This window comes from Salvelinus namaycush, chromosome 9, assembly GCF_016432855.1.
Source record: "Salvelinus namaycush isolate Seneca chromosome 9, SaNama_1.0, whole genome shotgun sequence".
NCBI lineage: Eukaryota > Metazoa > Chordata > Actinopteri > Salmoniformes > Salmonidae > Salvelinus > Salvelinus namaycush.
The window spans coordinates 52,140,390-52,163,032 of NC_052315.1; the positions used below are offsets into that span (position 1 = coordinate 52,140,390).

The 22,643-nt window shown below is 42.6% G+C and overlaps 1 pseudogene; it reads right to left on the reverse strand.

The window, feature by feature from the left end:
* Positions 1 to 9,513, reverse strand: part of LOC120053315 — a 43,027-nt pseudogene extending 33,514 nt beyond the window's left edge.
* Positions 9,514 to 22,643: the final 13,130 nt, after the last annotated feature.

The following is a 22,643-nucleotide window of genomic DNA, read 5'->3' on the forward strand; positions in this document are numbered from 1 at the left end:
TCGTTTGCCAATCAGCTGTGCAGACAGACTTAATTGCTTTTCCTTCTCAACTATACAATTAAAAAATTCCTCATAAATTCCTTCCTCAATGACAAGAACAATGTATAACTCTGTTATGGACTGTACATCAACGGTCCCGTGTGGCTCAGTAGGTAGAGCATGGCACTTGCAACGTCAGCGTTGTGGGTTTGATTCCCACGGGGGACCAGTACGAGAATGTATGCACTCACTACTGTAAGTCGCTCTGGACAAGAGCGTCTGATAAATGGCCAAAATGTAAATGTAAATGTTGTCATTTTAAACATGTTTCACTACCTAAGGTGTCACACTTTCCCGGTAAGAGTTTTCCCCAGTTAGCTAGCACCTAGTGGGATAAGAGAGATTTAACAAGCACATGCTTCTCTGTTTTAACGAGTCTGATGTAGATTTCAAAAGGTGTGTGTGTGTGTGTGTGTGTGTGTGTGTGTGTGTGTGTGTGTGTGTGTGTGTGTGTGTGTGTGTGTGTGTGTGTGTGTGTGTGTGTGTGTGTGTGTGTGTGTGTGTGTGTGTGTGTGGAGGAGGGTCTTTGTTGGGATACTATATGAGTATCTGGGAGAAGAGGGAGACTTGGAAGGAAGACGGTAGGAAGGCGGCTTTCATCAACCATTCTGTTTAATTTCAGAGCGTGCTGCGCTCACCTACACAATTTACACCGGTTCCAATTAAAAGCGTGGTAGCATGGGATTCCCACCTTTGATGAAAACAAACAAGTGTGCGGATCTCACCTCCGTGTGATGTGCATATTTTATTTTACCTTTATTTAACTAGGCAAGTCAGTTAAGAACAAATTCTTATTTACAATGACTGCCTACCGGGGAACAGTGGGCTAACTGCCCTTTTCAGGGGTAGAACGACAGATTTTTACCTTACCAACTCGGGGATTCAATCCAGCAACCTTTCGGTTACTGCCCCAACACTCTAACCACGAGGCTACCTGCCGCCCCAGATGTATGCTACATCTGTGTTCCCTAAGACAATTTGGGAGGATGACATGATGAGAATTCCAACCCAGGCAGATAAGAAACTACACACATCCTTCACCTACACCTTGAGGCTACATTATGATTACTGATTACAGGCTTACTGAAAAACAAATGTGTGTGAGTGGGAGGGGGGGGGGGGGGGTTCTTCTATTCTTGTGGGGACCTAAAAATCCCCCAGTCCCACAAGGATAGTAAAACAAGGAAAATTCCCCCTCATGGGGATATTTCCCACGTCTCCATGAGGACAAAGCATATTTTAAGATAGGGGTCAGGTTTAGTGTTGGGTTACAATTAAAAGTGGAATTAGGGTTAGAATTAGGGTTGTGTTAAAGGTTTAGTGGTTAGGTTTAGGGTACGGTTTAGGTTAGGGTTTAAGAAAAATAGGATTTTTAATGGAAATTTTAGGTTTACATACAAAACAGCTCTTTCCATAACATAGACTGACCAGGTGAATCCAGGTGAATTCTATGATCCCTTGTTGATGTACAGTGCATTTGGAAAGTATTCAGACCCTTGACTTTTCCCACATTTTGTTACGTTACAGCCTTATTCTAAAATGGATTAAAGTAAATGTTTTCCTCATAAATCTACACACACCACCCCATAATGACAAAGCAAAAACAGGTTTTTAGAAATGCATGCACATTTACAGTATAACAAATAAGAAACAGAAATACCTTATTTACAGAAGTATTCAGACCCTTTGCTATGAGACTCGAAAATGAGCTCAAGTGCATCCTGTTTCCATTGATCATACTTGAAATGTTTCTACAACTTGATTGGAGTCCACCTGTGGTAAATTAAAATGATTGGACATGATTTGGAAAGGCACACACCTGTCTACAAAGATCCCACAGTTGACAGTGCATGTCAGAGCAAAAACCAAGCCACAAGGTCAAAGGAATTGTCCGTAGAGTTCCGAGACAGGATTGTGTCGAGGCACAGATCTGGGGAAGGGTACCAAAAAATGTCTGCAGCATTGAAGGTCCCCAAAAACACAGTGGCCTCCATCATTCATAAATGGAAGATGTTTGGAACCACCAAGACTCTTCCTAGAACTGGCTGCCCGGCCAAACTGAGCAATTGGGGGAGAAGTGCCTTGGTCAGGGAGGTGACCAAGAAGATGTTTTTCAGCGGCAGGGACTGGGAGACTAGTCAGGATCTAGTGAAAGATGAAATGAGCAAAGTACAGAGAGATCCTTGATGAAAACCTGCTCAGGACCTCAGAATGGAGTGTAGATTCACTTTCCAACAGGTCAACAATCCTAAGGACACAGCCAAGACAATGCGGGAGTGGCTTTGGGACAAGTCTCTGAATGTCATTGAGTGGCCCAGCCAGAGCCCTGACTTGAACCCGATCGAACATGTCTTGAGAGACCTGAAAATAGCTGTGCAGCGACGCTCCCCATCCAACCTGACAGAGCTTGAAAGGATCTGCAGAGAAGAATGTGAGAAACTCCACAAATACAGGTGTGCCAAGCTTGTAGTGTCATACCCAAGAAGACTCGAGGCTGTAATCGCTGCCAAAGGTGCTTCAACAAAGTACCGAGTAAAGGGTCTGAAGACTTATGTAAATGTGATATTTCAGTTTTTATTTTTAATACATTTGCAAAAATGTCTAATAACCTGTTTTTGCTTCGTCATTATGGGGTATTGTGTGTAGATTGATGAGGGGGAAAAAAACAATTTAATTGTCATGGGTCTGAATATTTTTCCGAATGCACTATAACTTGTTAAAACCGCTTCAATCGGTGTAGATGAAGGGGAGGAGACAGGTTAAAGAAGGATTTTTAAGCCTTGAGACAATCGAGACAGATTATGTATGTGTGCCATTCATAGAGTGAATGGACAAGGCAACCTATTTAAGTGCCTTTGAATGGGGTGTGGTAATAGGTGCCAGGCGCATTGGTTTGTTACAAGAACTGTAACGCTGCCGGGTTTTTAACACAGTTTCCGGTGAGTGTGTCAAGAACGGTCCACCACCCAAAGGACATCCAGCCAACTTGACACAACTCTGGGAAGCATTGGAGTCAACGTGGGCATGCATCCCTCTGGAACGCTTTCGACACCTTGCAGAGTCCATGCTCCGACGAATTGAGGCTTATCTGAGGGAAAAAGGGGGGGGGGGGGGGGGATGCAACTCAATTGGGAAGGCAATTAGGGGCAGGAGAAGGGCTATATTATTGATCAGTAAAATAGCTGAGTGGAGAGGATTCAGGATGTACAGAAAATATTCACAACCCTTGACCTTTTCCAAATGTTCTTGTGTTACAGCCTGAATTTAAAATGGGTTAAATGTATATGTTTTGTCACTGGCCTACACACAATTCCCTATAATGTAAAAGTGGATTTTTTTTCTTTCTCTAAACTTTTACAAATGAATAAAAAATGAAAAGCTGAACTTTCTTGAGTCAATACGTATTCAACCCCTTTGTTATGGCAAGCTTAAATAAGTTCAGGAGTAAAAAATATGCTTACCAGTCACATAATAAGTAGCATGGACTTCCTCTGTGTGCAATAATAGTGTTTTTCGTGATTTATTAATGACTACCTCATCTCTGTACCCCACACATCTGTGAGGTCCCTCAGTCGAGCAGTGAAAAACCTGGTTCAGTTTGCTTTCCACCAGACACTGGGAGATGAATTCACATTTCAGCAGGACAATAACCTAAAACACAAGGCCAAATCCACACTGGAGTTGCTTAGTGGCTGTCAGAGTTACAGTTTTTACTTAAATCTACTTGAAAATCTACGGCAAGACCTGAAAATGGTTGTCTAGCAATGATCAACAACCAATTTGACAGAGCCTGAAGAATTTTGAAAATAATAATGGACAAATATTGCACAATCCAGGTGTGGAAAGCTCTTAGAAACTTACCCAGAAAGACTCACAGCTGTTATCGCTACCAAAGGTGCTTAAAGAAAGTTTTTTTCAATAAATTAGCAAACAAATTCTAAAAACATGTTTACACTTTGTCATTATGGGGTATTGTGTGTAGATGTGTGAGAAAAAATATTTAACCTATTTTGAATTCAGGCTATAACACAATAAAATGTGGAATAAGTCAAGGGGTATGAATACTTTGAAGGCACTGTAGGTATTTGCGGTTGCTGAGCTCTTGCCCTGTCTAATGGCTTGTCTCTTTAGATGCCTGTTTAGAATGGATAGAGTTAACCATCTCTCAGGCAGATTGCGTCTCAAACGGCATCCCATCCCCTATATAGTGCATTCATTTAGGTAAAAAGTAGTGCACTATGTATGGAATATGGCACCATTCGGGCCGTACAAGTCTGTCTCACTCTTCCTGTTCTCTGTCCAAATGAAACAAATGCTGATGGTTTTCACATGAATCCAAAACTCCGGAAGTCTATTACAGGGATGGGGAAGGGGAAGTGGGATTTTGCAGGATTATGTGAACTAGGCTACACACTGGAGGGAGGCCATAAATGTCACTCAGTCCTTTAAATACAGGCTGCTGCTGGGTGAAGTAGGATAAAACCTCAAGTATTCTACTATGAATTATAATGCCTGTTCCCACCCCTGCTCATTATAGAAAAGTGGGTACAGGGACTGAATGAGGAAAAACCAGAGAGCACGAGAGAGGGTCCTCACCCTTACAAAATAATAATTACAAGATATCAGAGCCCAATTGACCCTAATGCTCTCTGGTGAGCCAACCTGGTCCTGGTCTTACCTGATGTCCCATGGCAGTGGAGGAGACTCTGACTGCCTGCCACATTTTGTGTTCATAGCCCCTGAGGTAGTGGGAGTGCACCCCTGGCTCGGTTGGCTGGTTATATTCCCAGACGACATAGGCCGTCAGAGGAGTGCTCAATGATGCTACCTGGAGGTAGGAGTAGGGTATGACATGATATTTCCTGTTTTTCCATTTGGCCCCATTCAATAAGCTGCTGGTGATGTTGGTTATGTAAATGTACATAACCATGTATTGAATAAGAGTGATATTAATAGAATGTGTTGCTATAGCCACGTCATCCACATAGCAGATATAGGAGGGGCAATATATGACAATAATATGACAATGACAAGTCCCCTTGTGGGGATCTAAAATCGATCAATTTCCCATGTCCCTATGAGGATAAAGGCTATTTTAAGCTTAGGGGTTAGGTTCAGGGTTAGGGTTACAATTAGGGTACGGGTAACAGGTTAGTGGTTAGGTTTAGGGTTAGGAGCACTGGCAGATTTAGGTATAGGCGACATGGGCAGCCGCCCGGGGCGGCATCTTGCCGGGGGCGGCATGGGGCGCCCGCACAAAAAAAAAATTGGAATGGTGACATTTGTGCGATCCGTTTTCTATCGCTCATTTGCACGTCACGTCAATGATATCATGTCACCGTGTGGGACTGTGGGTCAATTAACCTTGTCGGAGTGGGCGCCCTGATTCTAGTTTGTGAGCTAGGCATGCTACTGCCTGGGAATGTATACCACTCAGAAGTACGAGATGGGGAGGGGGAGGGGGTAGGTTGACCTCAGGTCTCCCCACTGGAAGCCTGAGGTAGGGGAGGTGGGGGAATCTAACAAATAGCGCACCTCTAACTTTGTACAGTACTAATGCAATTATTTATAAATCAGTCACACTACGAAATGCTACCAAATAAACCACAATTCATTCATAATACTGTGAATATATAGTTTCACAGACATACTGTAGCATTTTTTGCTGGTTTGTGCAAAATCATTTAGAGTAATATAAAACCAGTCTGTACACCACCACGGTGAATTGGTTTAGTCTTGACTCTTGGTTGACAGTGTTGGTGGATGGGTAATGTATTGATGCTCGAGTGCCAAATCAACACAAATGTGTTTCTATTTGTCTTTGTTACTACTTTTTGATATTTATGAGTCTTATTTTTGTATATATTTTTTATATTTATATAGTTTTAAATGTTATGACGTTTTACTTGTGTTGTTCCAAATGCCAGAATGAAAATTACAGTTAGTGCAGAATGGTGCTTTTTTTTGTGGGGGGGTGGGGTTCGCCCAGGGAGCCATACAAGCTACAACCGCCACTGGAACTTAGGAGTTAGGTTTAGGTGTCAAGGTTAGGGATATGGGTTAGGGAAAATAGGATTTTGAATGGAAATCAATTTCAGGTCCCCACGAGGATAGAAGAACGAAACATGTGCGTGCGTGCGTGCCAGCCAGCCACCGGCCAGAAGCTTTCTGAGTGACCTCATTCTTAAAGGGGCAATGCAGTTAAATACATGATTTGCCTGCTTTCATTATGATATTTCCACACTATGAGGTGGAATAACGGTCTGAAATTGTACAATTATGTACAATGCCCTTTATGTGGAAGACCTGTTCAGGTAAACCACATCATGATGTCACAATGTGATGTCACAATGTGATCTGATTATAATAGACCATCAGCCATTTAGAGCTGTGTAATTCAAAGACTGCATGGGGCCTTTGAAGGCCCAGTGGAGTCAAAAATGTGATTTTTCTATGTTTTATATATATAAATATTTCCACACTATGAGTTTGGAATAATACTGTTACATTTTGAAAATTAAGATAATGTGAAAATGAACGACTCTGTACCGGTATCCCCTGTATATAGCCTCGCTATTGTTATTTTACTGCTGCTCTTTAATTATTTGTAACTTTTATTTATTTTTATTTTTTAGGTATTTTTCTTAAAACTGCATTGTTGGTTAAGGGCTTGTAAGTAAACATTTCACTGTAAGGTCTACACCTGTTGTATTCGGCGCATGTGACAAGTACAATTTCATTTGGTTTGATTGACAATGCCCTTTATGCGTAAGAGCTGTTCGAAAAGACTGCTTGAAATTTCAGGATGTTTTGGTAGGATGGAGTTTAAGGCCTTCCGTGGTGTTATCACCATGCGGAAAATGAGTTAAACCAAGGGTGTTTTCACATAACTCAGTTACTGTACCTTTCTATTCTCAATTCACCCTTCCCTTGAATGAGGACTCAACTTTTTTGTCAGTTCACTTCACCTATTTTGTGATCCGAGTCCTCTTTGAATTCACATTGATATGTTTAGAAAGGAAACAATATTTTTTTTTTCACTCAATGCACTCTGGGTTTTTACAATGTGCTGGACAAGCCATTCCATCAGAATGTGTTATCGGACAGCTAGATACACCTACTTATATTTTGGGAGGTAATAGATTGCATTTAGTTCAAAGATAAGACAATAATTGTAATCCGAGGATACTGTTAACATGCAAAAATGATTGGTAACAGAATAAATAGCAGAAGAATAACTGCAGATGAAATAATGTTATACTTAAAAATTGTACACACAATGTAGGCTACTGCCCCTTTAATTAAGAGCTAAAATAGATTTTGTACCTTATGTTGTGATTCTCACCAAATATGTTGTCTTCTCACACTATTCAAACCCCCACAATCGACTAAACAGCTTATGAAGCTCTCTTAGCCTATAGATCACATACTGGAAAACAAATCTTTTGAACTAAAAACCACACATATTTTGGAATGTCTGAGCATCCTTGACAATCGCGAATCAATGTCCAAAAACAGCACACGTTTTTTGCTTGAACCTGCACATCACCGTCTTCTCTCGTTTGTGGCACCAATGTGAGGGCTTATGCCGGGGGAAACGACGTTGCGGTAATCTAGGTGTGGAGCGGGAATAATGACAAGGGAACCTGGGGAGCTTTATGTCCACATTGCCCTATTAAAGGGAACCCAAACTCAGACCACCTCTCGAACCAAAATCAAACTCAGACCACCTCTCGAACCAAAACCAAACTCAGACCACCTCTCGAACCAAAACCAAACTCAGACCACCTCTCGAACCAAAACCAAACTCAGACCACCTCTCGAACCAAAACCAAACTCAGACCACCTCTCGAACCAAAACCAAACTCAGACCACCTCTCGAACCAAAACCAAACTCAGACCACCTCTCGAACCAAAACCAAACTCAGACCACCTCTTGAGATGACTACTAGGACCTTTAAGAGATCGTGAGGGCCTTCCTTCCTCACCGTCCACCTTGCCATCCATGAGTGTGTGTGTGTGTGTGTGTGTGTGTGTGTGTGTGTGTGTGTGTGTGTGTGTGTGTGTGTGTGTGTGTGTGTGTGTGTGTGTGTGTGTGTGTGTGTGTGTGTGTGTGTGTGTGTGTGTGTGTGTGTGTGTGTGTGTGTGTGTGTGTGATCATCAGCTCCACACCCCAGACAGTGTAACGAGTCATGCCATGTGACAAGGCTTAACTTTGAGCATTTGGGGTTTCTTGATGTTTCCACCATCAGATCAGAGCCCATTTTCTCTCTGTGGGAGAGGAGGAAAAAGGAGTTTTGTTACTAGGAGGCTGTGTCTGAAAATGTTACTTAGTGTTCAAATCCTTGCTTCCTCTGTCCTTGATTCAACCATACCGAGGAAGGGACCTTTGATCATCTCCTCCAATACACTTTGAGACAAATGAACGTGCTGTGCTGTTCTGGATTTATGAAGCTATTCTATTCTATTCCGTACTCACTTGAGGATTTGCTCCAAGGTCTGCGAGTCGTAGAAGAAATGGCTCCGGCCCATCTTGATGGTGCCAACGATGACGTTCTTCTTGAAGACGTTAGAACCCAGCTCCTGTAGAGCTCCTCACAATCATTTAGAGCGATCTGGAACACACTCAGCATGAAGCCCAGGATGGCACCTGAGAAGGAGGAGAAAAGGAGAAGGAAGAGGAGAAAGAAGTATACACGTGGAGGACGAAGGAAGTATATTTAACAAATGCTTCTTTGTTAGGCTATTACAGTTTTTCCCAATTGCTAAAACACAATTTTGCAAACTAGGCTGGTTTTATCAAAATATTTAACACAATTCACAAAACCACACACCCAAACTGCAAAATACCTCATATATCCTGTTAAATGAAGCACTGCAACCAAAACTACATATAGCATTATCAAAATCAAACGTTTGCACGAAATGGCACACACTTCATTCATATTACCAGATTTTTGTCTAACCAACTACACACTGTTGGGCATAATGGAAAGCACTCATCTTTAGTATGCTTTGCCATAATACTAAAATAGTTCAAATTGTAGAAAATTCTTCAGATGCACAGAAATATTTGCAGATACACACACATGCTGTTGAAACATTAGATTTTTTATGTTTCACCAAACAAGTCAGTGCAACATATGCACAGCAGATATATTTACATTGGACTGAACAAAAATATGCTCACAAAAAAACAGTAAACTGAAAAAGAAAATTGCAGAAAAGATATAGAAAAAAAGAGGCAAGAAAAAGAATTAGGCAGCATCTTACCGCACAGCTGGGTCTGGCCACAACGCCTCGTCCACATCACAGGCAATATCTTCCCTTGCCAGACATCGAGGGAAGAAGCGCCTTGAGTGCCTTATCCATCCCTGAATCGCACCCACATCATTCTCATCACATGCCTCTTCCATAGCCTGCACAAGAGGCATGCGCACAAAGGGCTGCCGGTCGTATACCTTCCACCGCCATGCCGAAAATAACTCTTCTATGGGGTTCAGAAATGGTGAGTATGGTGGGAGGTATTGCACGAGAAATGGTGGGTGGTCAGCAAACCAGTTTTGGACTGGGGCTGCACGATGAAAGCTCACGTTGTCCCATACTACAACGTACCGGGTTCTTTGATGGTCTGCATCATTCATACACTCTGGTGGTATGAGAATGTTGTGGAGTCTGTCCAGAAATGTGAGAATATGGGCTGTGTTGTATGGTCCAAGGTTGGCATGACGGTGGAGGACACCATGCGTATTGGAGATGGCAGCGCACATTGTGATGTTCCCACCACGTTGGCAAGAAACATCTATAATGGCTCTGTTGCCAATGACGTTTCTCCCCCTTCTTCTGGTCTTCACTAGGTTGAACCCAGCCTGATCTATAAAGATGAACTCATGTGGGATTGCATGAGCATCCATTTCCAGTACTCCCTGAAAACAAAGAACAAAAGCAGTCAATATGGTGTTATCCAGTACACTGGGAAACAATGCTGGGTGTAGTGTACTGCAGTCAATATTGTACTTACATCCACATATGCTCGTCTGACCTCTTTGTTTCTTTGAGAGTTTCTCTCAAACGGCACCTTATAAAGTTGTTTCATTCTGATTTGGTTTCGCTTGAGAATGCGAGCCAATGTGGACAGACTGACTCGTTGAATGTTGTTGAATATGGTGTTGTCTTGGATGATGTGGCATTGAATTTCTCGTAATCTGATTTCATTATTTTCCAAAACCAAGTTTACAAGGGCAGTTTCCTGTACCCCGGTGAACATTTGGCCCCTTCCTCCACCATGGTTGCGTCTCTCAGTCCTTTAGAATAACAAAAAAACAAAAATATAGGGCTTGGACAATGCAGCCTAAAGATATTTCCCCCACAGTAGAGTAAATTCTACAGGACATTTGTGCAGTTAGTGTATGACATCAGCCATTCATGAAGTAAACAGGTGTCATCCAACTGATACACTATGACATGGGGTGTACTACATAGTGTGAAAGAAATTTTGGTTACATACCTGTACTCCAGTCTAAATGTCCGGATGACACAGGCGACAGTAAAACGGCTCAAGTTGGGCTGCACTCTCTGTCCAGCCTCTCGCATTGTCAGCCCATGGTTGATGACATGATCAACTAAGGTTGCTCTGATTTCATTTGAAAGTTGTTGTCTTCTTTGGCCATGAACTCCTCTACCAGCTCTACCCCTACCTCGCACTCTTCCTCCCCCTCTCATTCTCACCCTCCCTCTTCCTCTTCCTCTCTCTGCAACGGCTTCCATTGTTGTTGTAAAACAAAAGGTGCTCACCTGTGGTATTTTCATAGTGCTTACTTCCTGATTGAAGTGGTAACAATTAACCATTGAGGTGTTTAGCCAGGTGGTACATGTATTGGCCAATTAGCTCATGTAGTGTCATTTTGAATGGCAGTGTTTTGAAATGGCAAACATGTGACTTTATGTCAGATTGTTGTGTCTTATGCAAAGAACCGTGTGCAGTGCATTTAAAAAGTGCCATTTTGAATTGCAAAATGTGTGTAAAGCAGAAAATGTGTTTAAACTTTTGGAGACTTGAGAAGAGGTTTTGCTCTCTGTGTGTGTCGTGGAAAATCATCTCAGAAATATAACACTCATAAGAACTTGTGAAATCAAATAGACTTTTTAATACAAAGTATATCAAAGCCGGAATGTCCCGCAGAACACACACCTTCTCAGAACTCCAGCTGTTATATTTATACACACATAGTATTATGTCCATCCCTTATGCAAATGACCTTTCTTTTCTTAAGTCTTTCACCACCATTATCTTTTAGTTCAAGCCTCCTACTTGTTCACGCCCAATAACGCTCATATCTGTTTTCAATTTGATTATAATGGTGGCTGGACCCTCTATCTTTTAGTGTGTCAGCATAATGTCTCAATTATTTTCTTAAATGTGTCTATGTACTCTTTGTTCAGTTTACCTTTATTGGAATCAGCAGATTCTGTCCTATATGCCTCTGTGTAGAAGCAGCTGACTATGAATCTCTTTATCATTAGTGTCAGGTCAGCAGACCATGTGTCTCTTTATCCTAAGTGTCAGGTCAGCAGACCATGTGTTTCTCTATCCTTAGTGTCAGGTCAGCAGACCATGTGTTCTCTCCCTTTCATTAGTGTGGTCTATCTTTAATGTTCAGCCATTTTATACATCTATGTGCTGTCCTATACATCTCATTTACTCCTACAAGTGTCAGTTTAAATAATTGTGCTGTGCAAGTCATTTTAGTGTGTTAGCAATTGGAAAAAACTGTAAGACCAACAGATTTTTAGAGGAGAAACATACATAAACACACACCCTTGTAAATATACACTATAAGCGCTACAGCCTCCCTTGACACTCCCTCCACAAGGAATCCAAGATGCTATCTAATAATGGAACCACAATGTAAATCTCATTCTTCGAGTCCCCCATGGACCAGCTTGGGTCTGGGGCATACCAGACCTGGGTTCAAATACTATTTGAAATCATTGCAAATACTTGATCTGTAATTAATTGAGTTTGCCTGGCTTAATTGTCCAATAGAATAGTCCCAAAATAGATAACCCTGCACTTTTGTCACTCCAGGCAGGCTAGAGCAAACGCTCAAAATAAATGATGTGAAAGATTTCAAATAGTATTTGAAGTGAACCCAGGTCTGAGGCTTAGAGAAGAGAGCGGCTGGATGGGAGACTAATTGCCGGCAGGATAATCCGTTACGAGCATCATTACTCAGGGATGATCCATCCACAGCCATTGACTGGGATTAAAATGGCCACTAATGAATCAACCACAGTGAGAGGCACAGGCAGATAACTGCTAGCTTCCTCCAGCACCAGCATCACCTGACCACATGGAATAAACAGTGCATTGAGAAAGTTTTCACAACCCTTAACTTTTTTCACGTTTTGTTGTGTTGCAGCCTTAATTTAAAATGGATTACATTTAGATTTTTTTGTCTCTGGCCTACACACAACATTTAGAAATGTTTACAAATGAATTACAAATGAAAAGCTGAAATGTCTTGAGTCAATAAGCATTCAACCATTTTGTTTTGGCAAGCCTAAATAAGTTCAGGACTAAAAATGTGCATAACAAGTCACAGAAAAAGTTGTATGGACTCACTCTGTGTGCAATAATAGTGTTTAACATGATTTATGAATGACTACCTCGTCTCTGTACCTCACACAAACAATTATTTGCAAGGTCCCTCAGTTGAGCAGTGAATTTCAAACACAGATTCAACCACAAAAACCTGGGAGGTTTTCTAATGCCTCACAACAAAGGGCACCTATTGGTAGATTGCAGACATTGAATATCCCTTTCAGCAGGGTGAAGTTATTAAATACACCTTAGATGGTGTATTCATTTTTTCCTGAATACAAAGTGTTATGTTTGGGGCAAATCCAATACAACACATTACTGAGTACCGCTCTCTATATTTTCAAGCATAGTGGTGGCTGCATAATTTGTATGGGTGTCCTTGTAATTGTTAAGGACTGGGAAGTTTTTCAGGATAAAAAAATAAATGGAATTGAGCTAAGCACAGGTGAAAACTTGGTTCAGTCTGCTTTCCAACAGACACTGGGAGACAAATGCACCTTTCAGCAGGACAATAGACTAAAAAACAAGGCAAATCTTAACTGGAGTTGCTTACCAAGACGACATGGAATGTTCCCGAGTGGCCTAGTTACAGTTTTGACTTAAATCCTCTTGAAAATCTATGGCAAGACTTGAAAATGGCTGTCTAGCAATGATCAATAACCAATTTGACAGAACTTGAAGAATTTTAAAAAGAATAATGTGCAAATACTGTACAATCCAGGTGTGCAAAGCTCATAAAGACCCAGAAAGACTCACAGCTGTAATCGCTGCCAAAGGTGATTCTAACAAGTATTGACTTTACTTATGTAAATTAGATATTATTGTATTTAATGTTCAATACATTTGCAAAAATGTCTATGAACATATTTTCACTTTGTTATTGTGGGTTATTGCGTGTAGATAGGTGAGAATATTTTTTTGTGTATCCATTTTGAACTCAGGCTGTAACACAACAAAATGTGAAATAAGTCAAGGGGTATGAATACTTTCCGAAGGTACCGTATACGACACGTCGGCATCATCTTGCCCTGAGACAAAATGTTACTCTGATTCTCCAGTAGCATTTCCTCCGTTTCTCACCAGTTGTCAGACCCCTATTACTACCTGCTCTAAAATACCAACCTATCTACTCCCAGCAGCTCCTTCCTAATCCAACACACAACTCAATTCTAAAACCAGCTGGAATTCCCCAAATCGGTTTCTGCCTTCCTGCTCCACTCCCTCTAGGGCCCAACCCCCTCTCACCTCCCCCTGGGTTGGGGCAGCTGCTGCCAGCCACCATCCCAGGAGAGAGACCCTTGTCCCGAAGCTGGCATGGCAGGGTGTACCCAGACCAGCGTGACCAAAGTGGGCAGCCGACACCAGATGTGGTGGTCCAGATGTGTCTGTCCTTAATGTTAATGTGTGCACTTCACTTAGCCTATCTGGTGGAAGGGGATTACCCTGTCCATTGACTGTAACACACACACACAAACACAAACACACACACACACACACACACACACACACACACACACACACACACACACACACACACACACACACACACACACACACACACACACACACACACACACACACACACACTGGCCGGCCATCTGAGAGCTAAGGGCTAGACTGGCTACCTCCAACTGGAGAGGTTTAAGGGAAATGGATATGAAAGAGGGGAATAGGGGCAGAGGGGCAGACAGACAGAGAGAGAGCATGGCTGGGGCAGATGTGGAAGTTCGACGGGCAGCTTCTTTGCGAGTCGCTGGTGGGGAAAGCATTCGTTTTCTTTCGACTGTGATAAGAGACATGGCCAGGATATTGAGGAGAGAAGAGAGGCAGGGAGTTATGGTAAACAGCACCACAATGTGGTGGTTTAGCCTAAGATCCTAGAATATTCTACAAACTAGACCGACAGACAAAACACGACATGATAGCCTACAGTCTGCATGTAGTTGGCTTTATAGGGATTTATTTTTCTCTGGAATCTCTAGCTTTTACTTGAAAACTCTAGTATGAACTGGAGACCATCGTAATCAAGTCTCAAATAAGAAAAGAGATCTGTTGAATTGAGAGCATGCCCAAAACAGTACAAAAGGAAAGGATAAATAGACCAAAGATTTGACATCCATTTGCCCTACAGACCCCATAATGTCCCATTATAACCTGCCGTGCAATGCAGGGTACAGATTAGAGAGGCCAGCGCAGGAACCAGTGGTAGAAAAAGTGCCCAATTGTTATTAAAAGTAAAGACACCTTAATAGAAAATGACTCAAGTAAAAGTGAGTCACCCAGTAAAATCAACTTATGTAAAGGACTAAAAGTTTTTGGTTTTAATTATACTTAAGTATCAAAAGTCAAAATCATTGCAAATTCCTTATATTAAGCAAACCAGATGGCACCATTTTCTAGTTGTTTTTATTTATGGATAGCCAGGGGCACACTCAGACATCATTTACAAATGAAGCGTGTGTTTAGTGAGTCCGCCAGATCAGAAGCATTAGGGATGACCAGGGATGTTCTCTTGATAAGCGCTTGAATTTGTCACATTGGCATGAACGAGTCGGGAGACAGGCGCAGGAATGCGTAATAGTATTTTTTTTATTAAGCCTAAATTACGGCGTGCCGTGTAAAGGCACAGGGACGAAGACCAAACAAACACGTAACAAAACACAGGGTAGAAACCCAAACAAAAGAGCGAGGAGTACCTCGAATAAATAACACAAGCGCACAATGATTAATACACGGGACGAGACCCATAATCATCTGCGCAATCCACAATGGCACGAAAGCCATAACACACAGCACAGGTACTCACACGCACCAACAGACATTGTAACAATAATCGACAGCCCAATGGAAACCAAAGGGAACACTTATACAAGTACTAATCAGTGGGACTAGGGGACAGGTGTGCATAATCAAAGTTCTGGAGGGATCCGTGACAGAATTCAACCATTTTCCTGTCCTTCTAAGCATTCAAAATGTAACGAGTACTTTTAGGTGTAAGGGATAATGTATGCAGTAAAAAGTACATTTTCTTTAGGAATGTAGTGAAGTAAAACTTGTCAAAAATATAAATAGTAAAGTACAGATACAAAATAAATAAAAATTAACTAGTACTTGAAAGTATTTTTACTTAAGTACTTTACATCACTGCCAGGAACTGGGTCACCCATGGGTGTGAAATGGGTTCAGCCAAGTACTGTAGTGACTGGGAGGAGCGGTGAACACTCTGCTCTGTTTAGGTTAATCCACCCTCCCTTACTGCAGGCCAAGCTGCCCTCACACAAACAGGCATGTGGGTCTTTCTATAAATAAAGAGGTCAATGTGTGACTGTCACGCCCTGACCGTAGAGATCCTTTTTATGTCTCTATTTTGGTTGGTCAGGGCGTGAGTTGGGGTGGGCATTCTATGTCTGGTGTTCTATGTTGTCTATTTCTATGTGTTTTTGCCGGGTGTGGTTCTCAATCAGAGGCAGCTGTCTATCATTGTCTCTGATTGAGAACCATACTTAGGTAGCCTTTTCCCACCTGTGTTTTGTGGGTAGTTGTTTTCTGTTTTGTATGAGTACCTGACAGAACTGTTGCGTTTTGTTCCACTTTTGTTTTTGTTTCAGTGTTCAGGTGACAATAAACATCATGAACACGTACACGCTGCGCTTTGGTCTACTCCTTCTTCCTCAGACGAACATCGTTACAGAACTACCCACCACCAAAGGACAAAGCAGCGTGGTAGGAAGGAGCAGCATTTGTCGGAGAGTTGGACATGGGAGGAAATCCTGGACGGCAAGGGACCCTGGGCACAGACGGGAGAGTATCGCCGTCCTAAAGAGGAGCTGGAGGCAGCTAAGGCGGAGCGGCGAAGCTACGAGGAGTTGGCTCGAGGAGGCGTGCACGAGAGGCAACCCCAGAATTGTTTGGGGGGGAGGCACACGGGGAGATTGGCGGAGTCAGGTCATAGACCTGAGCCAACTCCTCGTGTTTGCCGTGGGGAGAGAGTGACCGGGCAGGCAGCGTGTTATGCGGTGAAGCACACGGTGTCCCCAGTGCGCACTCATAGCCCGGTGCGCTACATCGCAGCTCCTCGCATCGGCCGGGCTAGAGTGGGCATCGAGCCAGGAGGGATGGTGCCGGCTCAGCGCATCTGGCCTCCAGTGTGTCTCCTCCGCCTGGGTTATCCTGCGCCAGCACGGTGTCCCCGGTTCGCCAGCACAGCCCAGTGCGGCCTGTTCCAGCTCCCCGCACTTGCCGGGCTACAGGGGGTATCCAGCCAGGACGAGTTGTGCTAGCTCTGCGCTCGAGACCGCCAGTGGCCTCCACGGCCCAGTGTTTCCGGTGCCTCGGCCAAGGAAGAGGCCTCCTGCATGTCTCCCCAGCCTCGTGAGTCCTGTGCCTGTACTAAGCCCTAACCCTCCTGCATGTCTCCCCAGCCTGGTGAGTCCTGTGCCTGTACTAAGCCCTAACCCTCCTGCATGTCTCCTCAGCCTGGTGAGTCCTGTGCCTGCTCCCAGAGCCAGGCCTCCTGTGTGTCTCTCCACTCAAGTGATGATCCATGGCAAGAAGCCTCCAGTGACGATCCATGGCACGAAGCCTCCAGTGATGATCCATGGCAAGAAGCCTCCAGTGATGATCCATGGCAAGAAGCCTCCAGTGATGATCCATGGCACGAAGCCTCCAGTGATGATCCATGGCAAGAAGCCTCCAGTGATGATCCATGGCACGAAGCCTCCAGTGATGATCCATGGCAAGAAGCCTCCAGTGATGATCCATGGCACGAAGCCTCCTGTGTGTCTCTCCACTCCAGTGACGCCCTTCAGTCTGGAGCCTCCAGCGTCGATCCCCAGTCCAGAGCCTCCAGCGACGATCCCCAGTCCGGAGCCTCCAGCGACGATCCCCAGTCCGGAGCCTCCAGCGTCTCCCTCCTGTCCGGAGCTGCCAGAGTCTCCCTCCTGTCCGGAGCTGCCAGAGTCTCCCTCCTGTCCGGAGCTGCCAGAGTCTCCCTCCTGTCCGGAGCTGCCAGAGTCTCCCTCCTGTCCGGAGCTGCCAGAGTCTCCCTCCTGTCCGGAGCTGCCAGAGTCTCCCTCCTGTCCGGAGCTGCCAGTCGCCCTCCTGTCCGGGGCCCACTGCAAGGGTCCCCGCTCCAGAGGCGCCACCTAAGTGGGCCAAGACTAAGGTGGAGCGGGGTCCACGTCCCGCGCCAGAGCCGCCACTGCGGATAGATGCCCACCCAGACCCTCCCCTATAGGTTCAGGTTTTGCGGCCGGAGTCCGCACCTTTGGGGGGGGGGGGGGGGGGGTACTGTCACGCCCTGACCGTAGAGAGCGTTTTATGTCTTTATTTTGGTTTGGTTAGGGTGTGATTTGGGTGGGCAGTCTATGTTCTATGATTTTCTATTTCTATGTGTTTGGCCGGGTGTGGTTCTCAATCAGAGGCAGCTGTCTATCGTTGTCTCTGATTGAGAACCATACTAAGGTAGCTTTTTTTCCACCTGTTTGTTGTGGGTAGTTGTTTTCTGTTTTGTGTCTACACCAGACAGCACTGTTTCGTTTCGTTCACTCTATTTGTTGTTTTTGTTATTTCAGTGTTCAGTTAATTTATTAAATTAACATGAACACTTACCACGCTGCGGTTTGGTCTCCTCCCTTAGACGATCGTTACAGGTGGCTACTTTGAAGAATCTCATATAAAATATATAACACTTTTTTGGTTAATACATGATTCTACATGTGTTATTTCATAGTGTTGATGTCTTCACTATTATTATGCAATGTAGAAAATAGTAAAAATAAAGAAAACCCCTTGAATGAGTAGGTGTGTCCAAACTTTTGACTGGTACAGTCAGGTCCATAAATATTTGGACATTGACCAAGTTATTATTGTTTTTAGCTATCTACCACAGCATATTGGAGTTGAAATTAATTCATGAATATGATTTGAAAGGACGTTCAGGTATAATTTGAGTGTATTTACATCCACATCGGGTGAATGGTGTAGGAATTACAGGACTTTTTATTGTGGTCTCCCCCTTTTTAAGTGACCAAAAGTAATTGGACAATTGGCTGCTCAGCTGTTCCATGGACAGGTGTGTGTTATTCCCTCATTAGTTCATTTACAAGTAAGCAGATAAAAGGTCTAGAGTTGATTTCAAGTGTGGCATTTGCATTTGGAATTTGTTACTGTTAACCCTCAATATGAAGTCCAAAGAGCTGTCACTGCCAGTGAAGCAAGACATCATTAGCCTGAAAAATCAAAACAAACCCATCAGAGAGATAGCAAAAACATTAGGTGTGGCCAAATCAACTATTTGGTACATAGGGGGGCGCTATTTTCACTTTGTAAAAAATCGTGCCCAAATTAAACTGCCTCGTACTCTATTCTAGCTCATACAATATGCATATTATTATTACTATTGGATAGAAAACACTCTCAAGTTTCTAAAACCGTTTGAATTATATCTGTGAGTAAAACAGAACTCATTTTGCAGCAAACTTCCTAACAGGAAGTGAAAAATCTGAAATCGAGGCTCTGTTCCAGGGCCTTCCTATTAATTTGCCTGAAATCTATGGATATACATGCACTGCATACGCCTTCCACTAGATGTCAACAGGCAGTGAGAGGTGGAATGGGGTGTCTAGCTTGATCTGAGGCCGAACAAGAGCTTTTGGAATGACGTGTCTGGAAATTTCATTGTCTTCGAAGGCGCGAGAAGGAACCCCAGATTGCCTTCTGAAAAGCTTTCGGTATACACGTTAGATATTTCCGGCTCTGATTTTATTTGATAGATGTGATAAAAACATCATAAAGTAGTTTTTTTCAACCGAGTTATATCAGTTTATTGAACGTTTATTGAGAGTTTTGGAATTTTCTTTTCTTTGCGTCATGTGAAGTTGGGCACGTTTGCGCCACATGGCTAGCTATGGTTGCTAATTCGACAGGAGAAGAGGACATTCTAAAACCAAACAACGATTATTCTGGACAAAGGACTCCTTGCACAAGATTCTGATGGAAGCTCAGCAAAAGTAGGAACCATTTATGATGTTATTTCGTATTTCTGTGGAAAATGTTTAGTCATATTTTCCGCACTTATTGCGGGCGCTGTCTCGCTATAACGTAAGCTGTATGTCGTACTAAAGTTATTTTTTTTTATCTAACACAGCGGTTGCATTAAGAACTAGTGTATCTTTCATTTGCTGTACAACATGTATTTTTTAGTAAAGTTTATGATGAGTTATTTAATTAGATTAGGTGACTGTCCAAAATATCTCCGGATAATTTTGTGCATTTTGACTACGTATTCACATTGTAAAACCACGATTTGTACCGCTAAATATGCACATTTTCGAACAAAACATATATGTATTGTGTAACATGATGTTATAGGACTGTCATCTGATGAAGTTTGTCAAGGTTAGTGTTTTTTTGCGATCGCTACCTTTGCGGTGAATGAATGCGGTTGTGTGGTTGGCTATTGTGGTAAGCTAATATAATGCTATATTGTGTTTTCGCTGTAAAACACTTAAAAAATCTGAAATATTGGCTGGATTCACAAGATGTTTATCTTTCATTTGCTGTACACCATGTATTTTTCATAAATGTTTTATGATGAGTATTTAGGTATTTCACGTTGCTCTCTGTAATTATTCCGGCTGCTTTGGTGATAGTTTTTATGGTAGCTGCAATGTAAAACTATGATTTATACCTCAAATATGCACATTTTCGAACAAAACATAGATTTATTGTATAACATGTTATAAGACTGTCATCTGATGAAGTTGTTTCTTGGTTAGTGACTAATTATATCTCTATTTGGTCGGTTTTGTGATAGCTACCTATGCGGTAAAAAAATTGTGAAAATATGCGGTTGAGTCTTTTGCTATTGTGGTTAGCTAATAGAAATACATATTGTGTTTTCGCTGTAAAACATTTTAAAAATCGAAAATGATGGCTGGATTCACAAGATGTGTATCTTTCATTTGGTGTCTTGGACTTGTGATTTCATGATATTTATATGCTAGTATTTACTTGTGGCGCTATGCTAGGCTATGCTAGTCAGCTTTTTTACTGATGAGGATGCTCCCGGATCCGGGATGGTGACCAAGTAGAAGTTAAAAAGAAAGAACACACTGGTGAGCTCAGGAACACCAAAAGGCCCGGAAGACCACGGAAAACAACTGTGGTGGATGACAGAAGAATTCTTTCCCTGGTGAAGAAAAACCCCTTCACAACAGTTGGCCAGATCAAGAACATCCTCCAGGAGGTAGGCGTATCTGTGTCAAAGTCAACAGTCAAGAAAAGACTTCACCAGAGTAAATACTGACGGTTTACCACAAGATGTTAACCATTGGTCAGCCTCAAAAACAGGAAGACCAGATTAGTTAGCCAAACAACATCTAAAAAAGCCTGTACAGTTCCCGTACAACATCCTATGGACAGATGAGACAAAGATCAACTTGTAACAGAATGATGGGAAGAGAAGAGTATGGAGAAGGGAAGGAACTGCTCATGATCCAAAGCATACCACCTCATCTGTGAAGCATAGTGGAGGTAGTGTTATGACGTGGGCATGTATTGCTGCCAATGGAACTGGTTCCCTTGTATTTATTGATGATGTGACTGCTGACAAAAGCAGCAGGATGAATTTTGAAGTGTTTAGGGCTATATTATCTGCTCAGATTCAGCCAAATGCTTCAAAACTCATTGGACGGTGCTTCACAGCGCAGATGGACAATGACCCGAAGCATACCGCGAAAGCAACCCAATACTTGTTTAAGGCAAAGAAGTGGAATGTTCTGCAATGGCCAAGTCAATCACCTGACCTGAATCCAATTGAGCATGCATTTCACTTGCTGAAGGCAAACCGCCCCAAGAACAAGCAGGAACTGAAGACAGCTGCAGTAAAGGCCTGGCAGAGCATCACCATGAAAGAAACCCAGCATCTGGTGATGTCTATGGGTTCCAGTCATTGACTGCAAAGGATTTGCAACCAAGTATTAAAACTCACAATTTAATTTATGATTATGTTAGTTTGTCCAATTACTTTTGAGCCCCTAAAATTGGGGGGACCACATATAAAAAGTGTTGTAATTCCTACACTGTTTACCCGATTTGGATGTAAATACCCTCAAATTAAAGCTGAAAGTCTGCACTTTGCCCGAACGGTTGCCAGAATTGCCCGAACGGTACCAGAACATCAAGATGAATTTTGTTCCATCAATACGGTGCATTAAAACTAAAACCAGATTTACCTAGCTCGGTGGAGACCCTAGGAACCTTAAGACTTAGGTGTCTATACTTCAATAGCAAAGTTAGATAACACGGAAGTTTATGAAGTAGGGGCTTGTAAACAAAAATGGGAGAAATGTAGAGATCTACGGGTCTTTAGAGAAGTCCAGCCAACCTTTTGATACAGGATACAGTGATGAGTATCAAAGCTGTCGCCAGTAACAACACAAAGGTGACTATGGTAGATGGCATTCAAAGGTTTACAAGTAGTAGCAGCTGCACTTTGATTAATACTATCACCATAATCAAGAACAGATAAAAAGGTTGACTGAATAATCTGCTTCCTACTACTTAGAGAAAGACACAATCTGTTTCTGTAGAAAAAGCCAACTTTAAATCTTAGCTTCTTAAACAGCTCATCTATCTATGTCTGAGGCCTTCTGCTCAGGATTCACAAACCTGTCACCTATTTTTGTTCTTAAAAACATGTTATTAACATGTTACCGGTTTTTAAACATCAAATCCATATCAATCCAAATGCCTAAATATTTATATGCGGGAACAGGTTCAATTGGAGAACCATCTAGTGAACATGTAGTAAATAATCTGAAACATACTGTATGAATTTTGTTTTTCTGCATTAAGCACACGTTTAAAATCAACAAGGGATTCAAGCATAGCTATAAAAATCTGGCTGTAGTTTTGACATGGATTTCAGTAGAGACAGAGAAACATTTTTTTATAAAAATGGCCACTCCCCCACCTCTACCCTGTCTGTCAGCTCTAA